The sequence below is a fragment of the Leptonychotes weddellii genome, chromosome X, assembly GCF_054177405.1.
Source record: "Leptonychotes weddellii isolate Sample4059 chromosome X, ASM5417740v2, whole genome shotgun sequence".
NCBI lineage: Eukaryota > Metazoa > Chordata > Mammalia > Carnivora > Phocidae > Leptonychotes > Leptonychotes weddellii.
This window is the reverse complement of record NC_138385.1, coordinates 8203940-8218378: the sequence shown is the minus strand read 5'-3', so window position 1 is coordinate 8218378 and position 14439 is coordinate 8203940.

Below are 14439 nucleotides of genomic sequence, written 5' to 3'. Positions count from 1 at the left end.
ATCTAGGCAAAAAATCCAATGAGGGAAGAATTTATTACATTATTTGTGGGTAGTGTCCTATCTTCTATATTATCTGTGGTATCTATTCACATATAAGTTCAAATTTTTTCATTTTTGTCATTTCATGAGGCTGTCTTCAGGTTATATTCATGCAAATGTTTGCTGGGCACAGCATGTATATAGAGATGCATGTACAATGTTTAAATGAATATTTAAATAGATACGTGTATATAGGCATATTTTCTTATGACCTTGGTAAATATTGCATCTTTCATAAAGAATCCTTTCTCTACCCTCATGCTTTACTGTCCTTAAAAATTTCGTCTTCTCTTTTAAAAACCTAGAGGCAGAAATTGAGTGGGCAGCAATGGTAAATTTTGCTATATTCCATGTGAAATCCGTTACGAAATAGCATTACTTAAGGAAACACTAAAGGATCCGTCCATAACAACATAGGCACTTGTGCAGCTCCTTAGTAAGGTGAAATTTGTTTCCTCCATAGGTAACAGCTGCAGTATGTTGAAAAATCCCTCTACTGTTGTACATTTGAACAAAACAGATCCTGCTAATTAAGAACTCACATTTGCATTATATTGTATAATGCAATTTGAAAGTGGTAATGGATACCAAAACAAGTTGGCATTTATTCTAAATGCAAAGGATTCAGGAAGCTACAATATATTTTATCAGGATAGAGGAATTGTTTGTCCTTTACTATAAATGTTAACAAGATTCAATAGAATGAGCAAAAAAAATTTTACCTGAAAATATAATGCACATTCCAAGCACTGTGAGAGCTGAAAAGGCCAGATTTGGACAGTAAATATCAGATGATTTAAATGCCTACCTTTATTCAACTTTAGAAACTGTTCTGAGAGTTGACTGTAATTTGACTGTAATAACTGTGAAATGTTCTTTTTCATATGGGTATGGAGACAGAAGTCTGAAAACAAGTACAGCTAGAACATCAATAAACTACAATTAATAATAGTGCTAAAACATTTCGGTGGTTAGTATCTAAGTCATTAAAATGAATGCTTTCAAATAAAATATTTTGCTGCTTAAAAATGATAAAGTGGATACTCCTAAAAATAACATAGAATAGCTTCCATGCCTTCTGCTTCTTTTGCTTTCAAATTTAAAAACCCAGTCCTTTAGTCCTGCAGTCTCTTTTCTAGCTCCTAGAATGACACGTGATATCCATATAGAACAATAGTAAACTAAAGGAAATTGCTAGCTTAAAAAAAGGAAGGAACCATGAGAGACTATGGACTCTGAGAAACAAACTGAGGGTTCTAGAGGGGAAGGGGGTGGAGGAATGGGTATTAAAGAGGGCAGGTACTGAATGGAGCACGCGAACAATGAATCATGGAACACTACATCAAAAACTAATGATGTAATGTATGGTGATTAACATAACATAATAAAACAATAAAAAAAGGAAGTAAATATATAAATAAATAAAAATGTTAAGAAAACTCCAGCACTATTTATGGCAATGGAAAGAAACACAAAGTTGATGTTCTTCCTAAAATATATGAATGCAAATATTGTGAGACAGATTTGCAATAGCCTCATTGTTTTTCTACAAATATTCCATCATACTTAATCTTGGCTTTGCCAGGAGTACAACTGGAACCATAGGACTACACCGATTTGCTGTGTCTCCCGCTTTCAGGACAAATAAACAACTTCACCAGGAATTTCACCAAGCTCCTGGATATCCTTAATTCCAAAGGCAGTTTTAGTCAATCAAACGCTACCATTCACAAATGAGTAAAACACCAAGAAAACTTGGCCCTTGTCAGTTGTCTTGCACTCTCATATTCCTCATTTATCCTGCCTTGTTTTGCTGCTGGGTTTTTTTTTTTTTTTAATTTCCTTAAGTAATCTCTACACCTGACGTGGGGCTCAAACTCAGGAACCTGAAACTGAGATCAGGATTCACGTGCTCTACCAACTGAGCTAGCCAGGGACCCCCTGTCCTGTTGTTGTTTAAAATCAAATTAGCCTTAATTTTGGTATCCAGGTATCACACACAGATCTTTCAGTGTATCTTAATTTCGAAAATGTATTTATACTCTGGCATTTAAAGAAATTACAAATTTGGCATCTCTCGAATTGGAATACAAGAAATTTCTGAGGATGTTAACATATCTTCTGGGAAGAGACGTTTCTAAGATCAAATAAGTTTAGAAGACCCTTGCTTCCATAAAGCTAAACAGTTTTTTTTAAACTTTGGGATTTCTCAGGAAATTCAATTATATTAAAAATGAATTCTGACTTACAAGGGGAAAAGATACATAGCATGTAACATTTCCCAAACTTATTTGACTATGGAAGCCTTTTTTGTTTTAATCACATACACTTTGAGAAACCTTGTACTAATTGCTCATTTTTGCAAATTTTGTGGAAATCAGGAGCTGAAAGGTAGCTTTCAGATCATAATCTAATCCATACCATAGAAGCTATTATCTATTGAGTGCCTCTTCTTCTTAGCCGTATTTGCCTCCAAACATTATTTTCTTTAGTTCTTTAGTTCTCTGAATACTGCAAGGGAGAGATTCTTCTTCTTCTTTAAAAATCAAGGTTCAGGGAAGTTGAATGATTTGCTCAAGGTACACAGTAGTAAGTGACAGTCAAGATTTGACCCCAGGTCTTTGACATCTCCCCAATACCCCACACTTCCTTGTCCACAGAGGAATTAAGGCACTTTTAATTTGGAAAGCATGATAGATTTTTTTCCTCAAAGATAAACACTCGGGACACAAATGTTTGCAAGTAGTAAAGTATTAATATGCAACACTAGATTAAACCAATAAAGGACATGGAAAACAGTTTAGATCAATTATATATGACAGGGTCTCTTAAATCAGCTGCTTTCCCCCTTTGCCAATAGCGGGCTTGTTCCATTCATCTTGCTCTTTTACATACCTGAGTTGATTCTGAACCTGTGATGTCTCAATTGTCTCTTACTAGAGACAGTTGCCTTTGCTACTGCTAAATGGAGCCGGGTAAAGCAGTAGTAGTGTTCATCTCTAAACTGACTCTGCTATCCAGTAGGGCACTGACTAATCGGAGAAGGTGAGATTAGTTGTTTGATTGATTAGATTATATCAACCCACGTAACCTTCCATTTTTCCGGGATACTTCTTCATATTACAGCTGGTAACCTGCTTCCTCCCCTCCCCCAGAATCTAAGGTGTCAGCTATTAATGTATTGAAATCGGAGTACTCCAGGCATTGGCTGATTTTTCACAAATTATTTCTGGAGGATTAATAAAGAAGAATATTTTGTTTCAAAGGATCTTTGTAATTTGGGCTCCTAATGAGTACTCGTTCATACAGCTCACTCATCCCACCTATATTCTCTAGAATAACATTTTTCTAAGCCACAGATGCTGATATAATAGCATGTGTTCTGTTTACCCGTTTTCTTTCTGAGTCTTCTCTAACTTGAAAAAATACCATCTTTCTCACTCACTGTCAAAGATTAGAGCCCGGAAACAAGCTCCACTGCCCTCAGACAACTCAAAGATAATAAAGATCATGAAATAAAAAATAGGAAGTTAATAGCCAAACAATCTACTGTGAAAATTACTCCCATGGGCTGTACAAGTTCCAAAACACCAACCAAAGCTTTGTCAGAAAGACAGAAAGTTGATGAGAATCCTTCCATTTTTACCATGCTCCGTTTTATCTAGGGAACCAGAATACTATTCCCAGCCAGCAAAACATGTTTGTTTTTTTTTTTTAATTTTGCAAAATATTGAGGGTCTCTTTGTCCAATGCTTTTTATAACAGTATGGTTTTGCCTTAGAAATTTTAAACTTAAAACTTTCCTTCAAAATTGATCTTGTTTCCAGCCCCTCCTCTTTTGTTTTAGAGATTCCCTTTGGACAGTTCAAAACATGGGGCAAAATCAGGGGCATGAAACAAGGCAGAAAAGGCATAATATGGAGATGTGAGTTATGTGACTATCCCAATTACTGTATCAGAAAAAAAATTTATCTCTTTCTGAAGCTCAAAGCGTGAGTCAGAGGAAAGCAGAACATCTGTGTAAGCCAGCGTCATGTATCTGTGATTGACTACCTTCTTTTTCAGTTCCGAATGGGAGCTTCTGTTTCTCTGATCTGACTCAAATTGAGTAACATCTACCCACATAAGGTCTTCATGAGAAAACTGTCCCCAGTCTCGTGCCAAGGGATCACACTGAAACTGTGAGAAACTGGCATCACAGAGAATGCCCATTGTATCTGCTGTGTGTGCATAGCATTCTTGTTAATCATAGAATTTCAGGGCTTAAAGGGACCTTAAAATTCTTACAGTTTAACCACTCCCAGTCAAAGCTGAAATCTTCAACAAATGGACACTCAGGGCTTTGAATACACTCAGTGATGGGGAGCTCACTGAGGGTAGAAGCTCTAGTAAGTCACCTAGAAAATTCATTATGGAATTTCTGCAATCTTTACTGATTTGTAAATGTGAAAGAAACGTAAAATGAGGTGCGCCTGGGTGGCTCAGTCGTTAAGCGTCTGCCTTCGGCTCAGGTCATGATCCCAGAATCCTGGGATCGAGCCCCGCATTGGGCTCCTGCTTGGCGGGAAGACTGCTTCTCCCTCTCCCACTCCCCCTGCTTGTGTTCCCTCTCTGGCTGGGTCTCTCTCTGTCAAATAAAGAAATAAAATCTTAAAAAAAAAAAAAAAAGAAACGTAAAATGAGACGTGTGAGGATTTTAAAGAATACACGAAGTTTGGAACCAGATGGACTTGGGGTGAAATTCTTGCTTGGCTATTTAATAGTTCTATGATTTAGGGCAGTTAACTTTTCTCAGCGTTCATGGCCTCCTCTGTAAAATGGGTATGACAAACTCAATCTCCCTGAGTTTTATGAGGATTAACTAAGATAATGTTTACAAAACACCTAGAATGGTGCCTTTCTGGCACAGAGAATTATTTCCTTCTTTTTTTTTTTTTTAAAGATTTTATTTATTTGACAGAGAGAGACACAGCGAGAGAGGGAACACAAGCAGGGGGAGTGGGAGAGGGAGAAGCAGGCTTCCCGCGGAGCAGGGAGCCCGATGCGGGGCTCCATCCCAGGACCCTGGGATCATGACCCGAGCCGAAGGCAGACGCGTAACGACTGAGCCACCCAGGTGCCCCGAATTATTTCCTTCTATTTGTAAGTAGAAGAAACTCTTAGATACATAAAAAACAAAGAATGCTAATTGCATATGCATTTTCTACCCTGAGTCTCTATAAGAATGGTGAGTAGAAGAGGATGATGGGATTATTTGCTTGTTTTGCTTATTTTTAATTGTTTCAAAAGCTAGAAACCATTATGTTAAAATAAATACATGGATGCTTACACTTCCTGGTATCTTTTAGTTACCTTTCTATCTTCATCAATTACTAGTTTTTTAAACCATTAACTTCAACAACAACCTCTGTAGAGCTGAGCATCACAAACACCATCCTTATTTTTTTTTTGAAGATTTTATTTATTTATTTGAGAGAGAGAGAATGAGAGAAAGAGAGCATGAGAGGGAGGAGGGTCAGAGGGAGAAGCAGACTCCGAGCAGGGAGCCCGATGCGGGACTCGATCCTGGGACTCCAGGATCATGACCTGAGCCGAAGGCAGTCGCTTAACCAACTGAGCCACCCAGGCGCCCTCACCATCATTATTTTTTAAAAGAGTCTTCTTCCAGTGTTGCTTCCAGTCTAGAGTCTCATCTTCTGTGCTCCAGAGCCACAAGAAGTGGGAAATATCATTATTTCAATGAAGTTCCTCATAATGGCCCTGGAGAGAATATTAAAAATATGTTTTCCTGAAGCCTGTTACTGAATATCTTTTTGGGAAAACAGAGAGGGAGACAGAAAAGGGGGAAAAGGAACCACAGTATATATAGCTGTGATTTGTAGCATTATTTGTACCATGTGTGCAAAAAAAGTTCAAGTGACTTGGCACTAATTTTATCATTTTTCTCTCTAGAAAACATGTATTTTTAGAAACTTAATGACCTAAAGAACTAGTATTCTTCTATCCATAAGATTATTCTTTTTTTTAAAGATTTTATTTATTTATTTGACAGAGAGATAGCGAGAGAGGGAACACAGGCAGGGGGAGTGGGAGAGGGAGAAGCAGGCTCTCCACTGAGCAGGGAGCCCGATGCGGGGCTTGATCCCAGGATCCTGGGACCATGACCTGAGCCAAAGGCAGACGCTTAACCAACTGAGCCACCCAGGCGTCCCTCCATAAGATTATTTTGTCATGAGCGTGGCATGTGTTGTTTTTAGAGAAAAGAAAGTCAGATTTGACAGAATGTGATACAATTATATCTAAGATCACCATTGAAGGATAAATTATGTATAAATTAATTCAATCTCAATCATCCAATAACTATTCAGATATGATGACTACAGGCATGTGTCTGAGCTGCTGTTAATTGGCTTTTCGTAGAATACTCATTGTTGGAAATATTGAACTCTAACTTATATTATCTGGATTCTGTTTGTATTCCCCCAAGCAAAAATAGTCTAATGTAAAAAAATGTTCAAGGTATGACCTCTAACCAAACTATTTTTTACAGAGTAAAAGTTGTTGGGCATTTTACTTCTTATAGCTGAAGCTATTCAATAAAATTTCATTTTTATTATCTTTATGGATGAAAGCATATCCAGAAAACCAAAACTATAGGATCCAAGTACTCAGGGCAATGAGAAAAAAATTACAAATGGACCATATAATGATGACTCCTCTTATTTCTCTGCCTGTGTTTCAAGAGATGTGAGTTTCCTGAACCTTGAAGGGAGAAGAGTCTCATTGATAGCCACTCTCACTTCTCCTTGAGAATCTGTCCTATATGACAAGTGGCAGGGCATGCCTGTGTTGGAGCAGTGGTCTTGGGATCAGTGGTCTTCCTGATCTTCTATTCCTACCCCTTCATGAACACTTAAAGAGGGTTTCTTGTCAAAAGGGTAGGAAATGCCATTCTTCAGCTTAAAATTTGGTGACTGTTCAGACCTGTGCTGGACAGCTGGCCAGTTATGTTGTGCAAACCAAAAGACCTGTGACATAAGTTGGATGTCTCTAAGCGCTAACATTTCAACTTGAAATTAAATCTACTAACAAAAGCTTATATTTTGTTAGTAAGTATTTGTAAAACATCGTAGGATTTTATAGAAGACAAATTTCTAAAGAGGGTATGTCTTGCAATAAAATAAGTTGAATTTGGTAAATATACAGGAAACTATAAGGAAATAATTTCATATATTAATTCCATAGTAACAAAGGACTGGCAAGAGCTGGTGATTAAGTGGATTTTAGCTCAAAAGGTAAATATTTTTGGCTCTCTTTTCCAGCTCATTATTAAATGTTATTATGTAAGATATCTTCAATTCATTAGAGATTCTGCTTTTATCGTTTATTAAGGCTAGTGGCAAGAACAGATTGGCCTAGAGGGGAAGAATGGATGAAGGAGAAACTAGCATAGCCATGCATATGATATATAAATTACACATAATTCAAATCATTACCCACTTCAAGTAATTACTTTCTTTTTAAGCACGCATTTTCCCTTCTTTCCACTGATTGTAAAACATTTGCACTCAGAGCTTGTCTGAAAACAGGCAAGCTTAATCCTCAGAGTTCCTAGAGAGCCACATTGCATCTTAGGCCACATAGACATAAACTCTCCAAAATTAAAACACACCAGTACCACTCCCTCTTCCCATCCCCATCCCAACTGTTGGTTTGGTAGCTGCACATTGAAAGAGTCAAAATGTATACTGAAAATAAATTAACATATTTCACTCTGTTTTAGGAATAGAAAACTGCCTTTCCTTTCAGATTCCAAGAACTCGATGAATTCAAGAACATAGGAAGTTGAGTTAAGATAGCCTGACTGCAAATAATCTGCTCAACCATAACATTCAGTTCATTTTAAATCTTTATTGAATGCCTATTACACATCAAGGCTCTGAATCCCAAAGTGAAAGGCACTGCCTCTGTCCTCCGAGATCTCTTCCTTTAGTGATAGAGCAGATGAGACCATGTTGTAATAAATAATATTCTAGGGCGCCTGGGTGGCTCAGTTGGTTAAGCGACTGCCTTCGGCTCAGGTCATGATCCCGGAGTCCTGGGATCGATCCCGCATCAGGCTCCCTGCTCAGCAAGGAGCCTGCTTCTCCCTCTGACCCTCCCCCTCTCATGTACTCTCTCTCTCTCTCATTCTCGCTCTCTCAAATAAATAAATCTTAAAAAATAAATAAATAAATAATATTCTATAATTTATCGAATAGAAATGCCCTTGAACCACCGAATGCTCATTTTTAAACTTTACCAAATTTCTCACTTTCATTAACACTGTGAAATCCTAGTCGAAGACAGTAGTGGTAGGCTTTCATGGCACATATTCAAGGAAATTAAGAAAATCAGAACATTGCCTTCCATCAAATGGCAAGGTCAACAATTTGTATGTCCTTCTGGAGATGACATAGTCCAAAACTTTGGTATTCCTCCAGAACACAGAGTCAAAATTTACAGTGTGCCAGACATATTTGGAGAGGACATTAACAGGAAATTTCTATAAAATAAGAAATTAAATGATGTAGAAGGGCCAGAAATTGAACAACAAAGATAACCAAAAGAAACAAAATGAAAGAAGACACCCAAACAGTTAAGAATCTTTATTTATTTATTTATTTATTTATTTATTTATTTATTTATTTGACAGAGAGAGATAGCGAGAGCAGGAACACAAGCAGGGGGAGTGGGAGAGGGAGAAGCAGGCTTTCCCAGGACCCTGGGATCATGACCTGAGCCGAAGGCAGACGCTTAACGACTGAGCCACCCAGGCGCCCAAGAATCTTTTCAAATTTGATGTCCAAACGGTGAAAACTGCAAGAAGGGTGACATACAAAGGAAGAGAAGAGAAGTTCATGTTGTTTAGCTTTTCAGGTGGAACTGAGAGCAAAGTATAATAACATCTATCTATCTATCTATCTATCTATCCACTGATCACGAAACAACAACCAAAAAACCCCAACCTCTTCTCAAGAAATACGAGCTGCTGGCAATAATATCCTAAATATAAGCATGTCTGGTTCCACATTATTACTATTTTTTTTACCAATATACACAAATTGCCACAGTATTTAAATGGGTCATTTGAAAAAATATTTCAAGAAAGAGAAGAATCTTACTGAAATTGTTTTACCAAGACTGAAAAGTGGGTTCCTTTATATTTTTTGACTGTTTTAGTAGGTCAGAACAGACTGTAAATTTACTTCTTAGAGCCGGTTAGCCTTGGGACTCCTACTGCAATCTGACAGTGATGCCTTCTAATTGTTGTTTATGGATGTCAAGAGACTTTACACCTTTTTTTTTTTTTTTTGGTCTTTGGTTTGTTCTGATTCTCTTTTTTAACGTGGTATTTAATTTGTGCTTTTGCCCAGTCCACCACCAATAAATAATTCTTGAGGAAATGTTGCATTTGAATTTGAGCCAATTCCCTTAGAATTTTGGTAGTCAGGATTTGCCATTACTCTTCTCATTTCCAATGCTTTACTGCATAAACAACCCCCCGCCCCACCCCTACTTGCTCCCTCTTCCAAAAAGGAAGAAAGATAGAAAAGCAGCCATTGGCATCTTACACTGAAATCCTGTTTTGCTATCCAATCTATTAGAGATTGAATATTTTTTTACAAAATTATTGGAGAAGAAAAAAACATTTTCCCTGCTGTTGCTGCTGTATTATTATTTGACTGACTTTCAGTTTATTAGTCATTCATCTGGATTGGTGCCTGTATATTTTCCCAAAGGTTTAATATGGAAAATGATTTCTTTGGCCATATTGAATCTTAGCTCAAAATTGTATCGTTTTCCGTATCTAAGAAGCTTCACAGATATTTTCTCATTCATGCTCACAATATTCTTGTAGATTATAATAAAAGACCCTACAGTAACATAGGTTATAATATAAGAAATAGACTAAAGTAAACTTGATTAAGATGACAGTCGATAAGTTAGGAGGTAGGAAAGAACAGTCTGACACTCTATGAAGTTCTTCCATGACTCTTGAAGTCAGGTAACTATAATGTCATCGTGGGTGAAGAGAAGGGTCTTGGGATGCTGAGAGAAACTGGAGCTGGACAAAGGAGAAAGGGAATTTGTGGAGTCCCAGGGCCAAGAGCACAGAGCAGTGTATAGAAGCGAGCATTTGGACCACTCACTCTTTGGTTACTTAGTATCCATATCCATCCTTCTACACATATTTACCTTCCATACAACGCTCTATGCTTTCTGTCCTTCCTCGAATGAAGATACTTCTTCCTTTCCTCCAGTGCGAAGTTCCAACAGCCATGTTGTCCATCTCTAGCTGCTACTAAATACTCTTCTAATTCCACATAAACATGATATAATCTAAAGACTAACTTGTAGTTAACATCCTTATATAAAATAACAAGGGGCAAAGAGCAGAGAGGAAAAAAATTGCGTGTGTGAATATATATAAAAATGTTACTATGCAATGGATATTTGTGTGTGTGTGTACACACACACACACACACACACCAAACAAGGTTGTTATGCATAGCTGCTACAGGACTTTTTTCGTTCATGAGGCTGGAAATGACGTAAGAATTTTCTACACTACCCCTTCCGGGTTTCCTTTGCCCTAAGTCAGGACTCAACTAGTTGTTGTTCTTTCCCTGATTCGGCATCCCAAGCCTTCACTCTTTTTTTTTAAATTTAATTTTATTATGTTATGTTAATCACCACACATTACATCATTAGTTTTTGATGTAGTGTTCCCTGACTCATTGTTTGTGTATAACACCCAGTCCAAGCCTTCACTCTTGAAGGCTCTGAATTCTTAGTCCTGTCCCTCAACTCTTTTTTTAAAGCATTAGTTTTCCATTAACCTTTTCTATTGGTCATGAGAGTCTTAAGACGCAGCGGTAGTGTTGAGAAGGCAGTTCCAAACATAATGCTTTCTACTTACATTGTGTAGCAGCAATCAAAATTATCCTTGGTAATCAGGATTAATATTCTGCAAGGGAAAAGGTATAGGTGTCAGGTGACTTTCATTGGCATATTGTTCAATAATACTGGTTAATTAAACTACAGCTGTTTTTGATGATGCCTGTCTTCCAGATCTGTTGGCCCTGTTATGGCCACAGGAGGCAACATGAGCTGTATCCTGAAGAATGGCACAGTGGAAAGATTGGTAGCACACAGTGTCCTGGGCACCCTAGTGAAAAATGCAGAAAATTCAGCAGACTGATTTTAGTTAGACTTTTTTGATAAAGATTTAATGTGACTGTACTGATTTCCAAGACTGCATTCACCTTTCATTTGTGATAGTCTGAAACTAAGACTATGTCTAGTTGATTACAGGACAGCAGGTAGATTTGACAGTGAAATAATGGATTGGTTTAGTGAAACCACACTGGCTTTCCACAAGTTAAATACCTTTGGCCCATGCAGGCTCTCCAAACCTTCCTCTTTTTTCCTTTACAGAGGCTTCACACATTACCTTGTGTTTCTCTCATCTTTTTTACTTCTGCCATACACTGTAGCCCATGAAGATCCTCTTCACTATAAGATTAGCTGCTCAATAGGATTTAGCAGTTTCTCTCTTTTTTGTCCCCTCGAATATTCTTCTTTGTGTTTTCCTGTTAATTACTATGAGGCAAACAGAAGTACCATGGTAGGGGGCGCCTGGGTGGCTCAGTCAGTTGAATGTCTGACTCTTAATTTTGGTTCAGGTCATGGTGTCAGGGTCGTGAGATAGAGCCCTGCATCAGGCTCCACGCTCAGCAGGGAGTCTGCTGGGGATTCTCTCTCTCCCCCTCCCTCTGTCCCTCTCCCCCCTCTTTCAAACAAATATTTGAAACAAACAAACAAAAACAGAAGTACCACTGCTTCAATTCATTTAACAAATCATTTTTGAACACTTAGCAGTTCAGGAACTGAACAGTGCCTGCCTTCATGGAGATTACAGCTTTAGGAAAACTTATGATGATGGCTATATAGCTCTCAGATATCTTTCAGTTATTAGAGTGAGTGTCCCTGATGTATCATTTCTTACTCTCCTGCTAGATTAGGATACTATCAGTGTTTTCTAAAACAGAAAAATCACTGCCACCCAGTTTGATATTAAAAGATCATTTAAAATCAGAACGGTTTCAGAAAAACTGCAACCTATGTCATTGGATGTTAGGCTTAACTGCTTAGACTCCAATTCAAAGCAGTAGATTCAGGCTTGCACCATCATTATACTTGGGAAATTTGGTTATAATTTTGAGCTTGTAGAAATTTCTCTCTCTTCCAGGATCATTTTCATAATCTCTGAGTATGTCCCTCTCTGCCACCTAAAGTTTACTTTTATGATCTCCTTGCCTAAGGCAAGTGCCTTCCTGCCTGTCTCCATTTCTTTCATCTCTCTGGGAAGTCTCCAAATCCAAGAAGTCTTACTCTCTTCCCTGTTTCTGGCCTCTACACCGAATGAACAATTTTCCTAAAAAACATTAAGTAACCATATTTCAAGACTGGTTCTGTACTCAAGCAAACTGTGATTTTTTTTTTTCACTTATTGTTCTAGGTTAAAGGACCTTCATCCAGGGACTTGATCTCTCTCTGCCTCTCATTCATGATCATTGAACTTGCTTTGTGTCAGGCACTGTTTTAGGTGGTTTTTATGTGTAATTCGACCCTATCCTCATAGCAGCCCAATGAAGAAGGTGATTTTGTTAACTCTATTTTATAGAAGAGGTAACCGAGGTCCAGAGAGGGTGAAATCAGTTGCTCCAGGCCACAAGGAGGCTGTGTGATCCTAGTGGCTGGTGTAGTTTTTTTTTTCCCCCCAAGGTCTTGCTCCTATCATCTTTTTTTTTTTTTTTGAAAGGGTGAGGGTGGGGGGAGAGAGAAAGAGAGAGCAAGCACGGAGGAGGGGGAGAGGGAGAGGGAGAGAGAGAATATCAAGCAGGCTCCATGCCCAGGGCAGAGCCTGACCCGGGGCTTGATCTCACAACCCCGAGATCATGACCTGAGCCAAAATCCAGAGTCAGACATTTAACCAACTGAGCCACCCAGGCGCCCCACTCTTACCATATTGTAAGATAACTCACAGCTGCAGTATATGGGTTCTTTGTAAGATTTAACTGGGTTCAAGAGCAATGTGAGTCAATAGTACATCGGGTTGCCACAAACGCAAGTAGGCTCCATTCATGAAAATGCAGTGCTTGTAATAAAGAAGTGATAATTTTGTCCCATGTCAGATGAGAAGCCACTGAAGAGACTGATGGATGGTGTCTCACCTGTAAAACTGGAAGCTTAGCTGTCTTGAGTCATTAAGAGGGCTATCTAAGAGGAAAGGGATTAAAATTTCTGTACATTTACAGAGGGCAGAACTTCGCAGAGTAAATGCATGTTAGAGAGAAGAATATATTTGAACTCACAGTAAGGTAGAATCTTAGAATTGTCCACCAGTGGAATGAATGGGCTACTGCAGAAGAATGTTAGTTGCCCATTTCTTGCAGGATTCAAAAGGCTGAGAAATCACTTTTGGGGAATGTTGAAGAAGAGAGCCAGTATTGAATTAGTCACATCCAATGAAATGCATTGATATATGATAAATACCTAGCATATAGCCATGCAACAAATGTCACTGTTTATGCCCACTATTTCCAAAAGGGAGATTCTATGCCTTACCAGTTCTCATCTTTAGTTACTGACTGCATGAACCTTTCTGACACTTTGGCTAAACCTGACCTCTTCCTATTATCTTTTTTTTTTTTCTGCATCTTTAGGTATTTGCCTCTGTGGCTCCCTTTGCCTGGAAGCCTTACCGAGTCCCATCCATGCCTTTGGAAGTCCTGAAAAAATGCTTCAAGCTGGATCCCAAATGTCATCCCCTCAACAGAGCCTTTAATTGAGCTTTTCAACCCATTGTGCTTCCTCAAAACAGTGTAAGTACGTCACTACCTTTTAGAGTCTGTTGTACATAAATCCTTCCCCCATCAAATTGTAAGACTTCTCATGGGACTGTTGTCTTAATCCGTTCTTGTATTTGCTTCCTCTTATCCCCATTCAGCAGCATGTAGGTTATATATCCCAGTACCGGGCACAGTCTGCCTGCTTAGTACATGTAAGTTTCATGGAATGGAATGGAAATACAGGTCGTTGTGTTAAAATGTTAATTAAGACAACATGTGGACCTGACTCAGTGGTAACTGGTCAGAAGTCCTAAGACTCTGAGCCTCATTTGGGGTAAGTAGCTAATAGATATGTGGGGACTTTTCTCTAGAAAACCCATCTCTAGATACATCCAGAAAGGTCCAGTAAAAGAACTGGAAAATAAAGAAAAACAAATCAGAGCCAGTTTAGGCTTTCACACCTGAACTGTTCACACCTATAAGCAAGGGCTTATTTCTCTTC